Source organism: Alosa alosa, chromosome 20, assembly GCF_017589495.1.
Source record: "Alosa alosa isolate M-15738 ecotype Scorff River chromosome 20, AALO_Geno_1.1, whole genome shotgun sequence".
In the NCBI taxonomy this organism is placed as follows: Eukaryota; Metazoa; Chordata; class Actinopteri; order Clupeiformes; family Clupeidae; genus Alosa; species Alosa alosa.
This window is the reverse complement of record NC_063208.1, coordinates 22920828-22926588: the sequence shown is the minus strand read 5'-3', so window position 1 is coordinate 22926588 and position 5761 is coordinate 22920828. Positions and strand designations below refer to the sequence as shown.

Below are 5761 nucleotides of genomic sequence, written 5' to 3'. Positions count from 1 at the left end.
TTCTCAGTTAACCTTTTATTAACTTACAAACATTGTTGAGAGAATTTCCCCCAGGTGTGTTTTATAGTGTATCCGTAGTAATATGCATTTGTACATCCTTTTGTACTTTGATATTTATTTATTCATCCTGATTTATAGCACCTGATTTATAGCACATTACTGCAGTGTTTGGATCTCATCAACTGGAGCTTTTGGACGTGTAGATGTGATTTCTCATCATCATGTGATTTCAATTCACAGTCATCCAAATTGCAATCGGGAAACCCATCTGGTTGCCTGAGTTTTTAATCCAATCTGAGAACCTCTGAGGCCAAAAAAACCCGGCAGATGTCAAATCTTTATACCATCTCACCAGTGATGACAGTGATTTTAGTGTTCTCATAGTTTTCTTTTTACTCTATACATTCACTTCACGTTTGCACCATAAGATGGATCACAGCTTGTTTAAAGGTCTTAAAACCCTGTTGCAGATTAAAGATTATAAAAACAATGGATTCTGCAGATTTCCCCAGACCGGGGCTTACCCAGTTTAATTCCAGTCCAGTACAGTTTTGCTGGCAGGGATTGAGAATAATATCTCGAGGAATCCTAATCTGCAACTTTACTATTTGCAGATGTCTTTTTCCACAGAGAGTAGGGGATGAGATTATGTGATATGTGAACTACTTTGAGCTCGATCTTAACATTTAAAGTACTCCAAAAAGATAACCGTCACTTCATATATGGAGAGTTCTAAACTAAAATGTTGGTCTATGTTACTGCTGTCTGAGCTTGGAAGCTAAGCTTTGAAGACTATACTACCAAAGGATCTCTTATTTCAACCCTCCTCATGGAGAGTGCAAACTCAAACAGCTTAATCAGACTGGGTGTGTGGGCGTGCTGTGAACTGTGTGCCGAGGCCCCTGGATTCACAAGATGGATGATGGAAGATGCCTCTTCTGCCTCTGTAATGACACTATGTACAGAGAGCTTGGCTCCAAAGCAAACATCTGAAAGTCATTAAACATCACGTCACGTGTGTGTGTGTGTCTATGTGTGTAAGGTGGTGTATCTGCACCTCTCTCAAGCCATACATTAAACATGGTATTCTCTTTCAGGTGGTAAGTGGGTTGATAAAAGCTAATGTCAGGCAGGGAGACAGTACGCTTACATAATTCATAAGCTACTGTGATGAAAAATGTGATTTCCAAATGAAACTGGTTTTGGGCTCAAAAATAATATAGAATATGGAGTGTCGCTGTTGTGGAGGACTCTTTCATAGAAACACAAAAAAGCCCACAGCACAAGGAGAAACTGAGAGTGTGTTTTTATCTTTTTTCAGGCCTAAAGCAAGGCAGTTTTCCCAAAAGGGGGACTCAAATTACTACTGAACAGGTGCTCCCAGTGTTATACTGTGGGGGAAGGGTGCAGTCGTGTGACACAATAAGCGACATAACAGGATTTTTAAAAATATAAACTGATTAATTGATGTAATCATGTTTCCAGGATTTCCCTGGTGAGGACCAGGCATCATTGCTTCTGCTTAACGCGCGTTACCCGTGCGCATAGCACAGGCAAGCCTTGTGTAAAAAAGATTGAAAGATTTTAATTTTCTGAGGATTCCTAGCTTACCTGAGCTCATATAACTCAATGTCTATGTAGCCTACAGGTATATTACAAATAGGCTAGCCTGTGTTATACGATTCGTGTCTAATTATCCTAGAGGTAATTCTCGGTTGCTTCCCATTTTAGAAAAACGCAACAATCGGACAGCAATCGGATTTATAAACCCAGTGATGTTAACAGTCCATAAAGGCAAGGCAAGGTATGCAAACCACCTTAAGTGTATGGTCTTCGTCCCATTAGATGCTCAGTCTCGCCATCTGGAGTAGCTCCTTCGCATTTTTCCTCTCATAGGGGTGTAGCTGTATTCGACCGGTTGCTACGCGTCAGCCATGTTGGAATGCAAGACTCAGGATGAACGGGAATAAGCAGGGCTGGAGTGGGAGAAGTGAAAGAAAAGCGCAGACAGCGTCTACCAACTTCACCTACATTGGAATTTAATCAACGACTACGAAGTCATCGACTTGGGAAGGACAGTCACAGTTACGCCGACGTAGACCGATTTTTACACCGCGTGAGTAGAGCTCTAATTTAAAATATTTCGTCAGTAGGAGCAAAAATGCAACTTCATTGGTGGGACTGACTATCGAATAGCTTACAAACCGACAGAAATCAACCCCCGAGTTTGATTATCCCCCTCGTCCAACCTCAGTGAACTGTTATTCTGAAACTAGTAGGCTAGTTAAAACAACAGCGTTCAGTGTCTTTATTCAATATCTGCTTACTGTAAACGGCATCGTTACCATTTGTGTTCCTGGCAGTCATAACAAATAGCTGAAGTTACAAACACAGTCTAGCAGTAACACTGTAGCCTTGTTGGGAATGGGATCCAACAGCTACACTCTATCCAGGTAGAACAAATCCATATTGCGCGAGAATGTTCCCCAGAGAACGTTTTTTGACCATAGACTGAAGATTGAAGTAAATTCGACTTATGCAGGCCTATGTGCTACCAGTAAAGTGTAAACCTCACTAATAGGCTAGTTGAAAATCAGTTCTAGTTTGTGCCTTGAACCGTTTTGAATAACGTCATTCAACGTGTATTTAAGGTTACACCAGTTCAAACTTCAGGCTTCGCCCCAGGACACATATCTTTGGCTGGCATTGTAGTGTGAGCTAAGTGCTGTGATCGCCTCTGTCATTTTCACATTTGTTTGGCACCTTTTTGCGAAAATAAGATAGTGTATTTTCCGTGCCCCGGGGCGTTGGAAATTACAGTACACTGTAAGGCCGGGGCCATATTATTTTTAGACTCGCTTGAGTGTAGCCTACAGGCGAGGCCTACAGTTTACCAGAAGCTAGTCACGGTGTGTCATGTTTAATATACTCTATAAAGACAACTTCACTCTTGAATCAGTAACGCGATTAAAGGAACAATATGCTTTATTAGGGATAGTGTTGTCTCTCAAACAAACACAAAACAAGACATGGAGGAGCCATTACAACATCTGTTTACTTTTACTCTTGTGTTTGTTTTAATACTTTTCTCGAAGACACGTGTCTGTCCTTGTTTGTATATGAGTTGAGTGGATGGGTGTGTCATCAGTACATAGACTGTTAAGAGTCTAAACTTTCTTGTCTGTGATTTTGAGTGCCAATAATCAGATGCATAGGACCTACTTCATATGCCTTAGTTGGGATCTGAATAGTAGCTTCCTTATACATGAATCATGTCATCCTTAAAAACCTCAACGACAGTCCATTCATGTAGTGTCAGTACACCCCATCAAAATGTTAAATAGTAACCCATTATTTATGACAAGACATGGGCTATTGACAAAACAATGTAATGTTTTCCGTAATGTGGGCTGGCAAGAGCTACTTTAAAAGCCTTGCCCCAGATGGAGAGAAGTGACTTTGAGACATCCGTCCTTAATTGTAACTTGTGTTGTTTTAGCTGTGAAGGAAGAAGGTATGTATTTTGTAGGGCCACTGCGACAGGAAGCCTATATGAACACACACACACACACACACACACACACACACTCATCCCAGTTGTGTCCTGCTGCGCCAGGATGTTGCTGCCTGATAGGGTCCCTCAGGAGTGTTGGGGGAAAAAACGCCTTTTTCCTCTCAACGGCAGGGACTGGCTCTTGTTGTCTGGTACTGTGTGTGTGTGTGTGTGTGTGTGTGAGTGAGCGAGTGAGAGAGGGGTGGGGAAGTTGAGCTACCCAATGCAGCTTACAGAATGGTGTTGATTTTTTCCTGTCATACTCAACCAGGGCAATGAAAGGCTCTGCTTATAACCAACATGTTTTGCTCGCAACTGTGTGAGGTCTTGGGTTAATTTTATGAAAAATCATGCCCATGCCAACTATATTGCCATGCCCAACTCACTCCCAAATGTAGCTCCCAAACATGCTAGAATGAGTAAATGGCACAGTGTTCTCTTCTCCATACCCTGTGCTCCGAGAGATGTTTACAGATTAACCTCACATTTGTGTTTCCGCTCCCCCCGACAATCTGAGCGCTGCCTTCAGATGTTTCCTCCCGACTTTAATTAGCTCCAGTCGCTTCGTAGTAAACTTCATTTGCTGATGCACTTATTGTGTTTGCTTTATTCTCTGGAAGCCCGATCGAGACCGCTGCACTATCTGGATGATTCACCCAGGCATAATGGCGGCATTGGAGGACTCAGTAGATGGCTCCGTCCAAAGCATGTCTTTGTACATAATCCATCATGAGTCCATCTGTCTTGTGTCCTCGTTGATTTCAGACATGGTGACATTCAGGTTACACCCACACAACGGTTCTGTCATTCTAGGGAATGCACATGTCGTCAGTTCCCTGCGTGTTGTGTATGGAATCACTCATGGCGATGGATGGGACGCTCTGCCATTTGCCACTCCATCCCATGACAGCAGGTAATAATAACATGCTGACTGCAACAATGCAGAACCAGCAGGGAGAGGAAGGCTGAATGACTCTCTCTTAAAAGCCCAGACTGGCAGTAGCGACTGGTGAAATCTATTTACTTACCTGAACCTGTCCGTCAGATGGAGCTGGCTTGGGGAAGAGGGGGGGCGGTGCATGCACAGGCAAGGAGCTTCTGACATTGCCAAAGCGAGGAGTCAGTCCACTGAGTATGATGGAAGAGCTTTCTCCTCCTTCCCCAGAGATGGCTGCTGTTTCCTGCCAGAGGGGAGAGGCACTTGGAGTGGTTTTAACAGACAAAACAGAACAGTAGCTTTAGTGCTTGGATTTTGTCAATGATTAGTGCCAGCCCCTAACTTGGATATTCTTGAGATTTGGTGAAAGTGAAACCAAATGTCGAAAGAGTGTGTGTCAAGTGTGTGCATAATTGAGTGGAGTGGGCCTCATTTTTTCCCTTTCTGTGTGGTATACATTTCCATGTGTCATGGTAATATATACTCTGACCATACGTTATACGTTTCCTTGAGGATTTGTGCAGTTAATCTTGTCAGCGTTTAATCTGAACCAATGCAAACAAATTAGCCTCAGTCTTCCCATGTTTGTCTCCTTGAGTCGGTCCTTTGTGCAGGTAAACTTCTTTTTCTCTTAGGGCAGATTACTTTACGTGGTGAGGAGGAATCAAGTACAGTAATTTCATTTGGGATCCAACCCCACCTCTCCCGGACCTCCATGTCCTTCTCTTACTCAGTGCTTTAATGGACCTAGTGTGCTCTCTCTTGCTTGTGCTGGCAAGCAGTGCAGACCTGAGAGGCGGCTAACAGGAAGTTGAGTTCAAGTCTCCCAGACCCTCACTACACACGAAGCTGCTTCCCAGCTAGGCATTTCCTGCCTACCTGACTCTGTAGGGGTGAGGGGCATGAAACCGGGCTGTTTTAGCTGTGAAGGAAGAGGAGTCACTTGGGTATTTGAGGGTAGAGAGGATATCAGATTTGTAGTAGTTTTACCTCATGAAATGGTGTCTACTAAAGGTGTTTGTATGGAAAGGTGCTGTGTAGAAACATTTATGGGTACAGAAAACCCTGAAAGTTTCAATGAGTTCTTGGCACGTGCTCCGTAGTCTACTAACTTTTTTGCACTGAAAGGAGGTAAGGCAAGCAAGGTCGGGTCACTCTCTTTCCACAGCCACCCTTTAAAGGGAGATTAACACCTGGGAGACCTCCAGAGTTGCCCATAAAACCGTAAACTTCTTCACTGTCTGTTGCTCACGCCATGTTTGGGAAGAAAT

At 43.3% G+C, this 5761-nt stretch overlaps 1 protein-coding gene across 2 annotated transcripts in view; it reads left to right on the top strand.

The window, feature by feature from the left end:
• The first annotated feature begins 1881 nt into the window (after nt 1-1881).
• ptk2aa (protein tyrosine kinase 2aa) overlaps nt 1882-5761 on the top strand; it is an 89871-nt gene continuing 85991 nt past the window's right edge. For both annotated transcript variants that reach the window (XM_048230009.1, XM_048230008.1), the window contains exon 1: nt 1882-2116. The gene's annotated coding sequence lies outside the window, so the exon portion shown is untranslated. The remainder of the gene's footprint in view (nt 2117-5761) is intronic.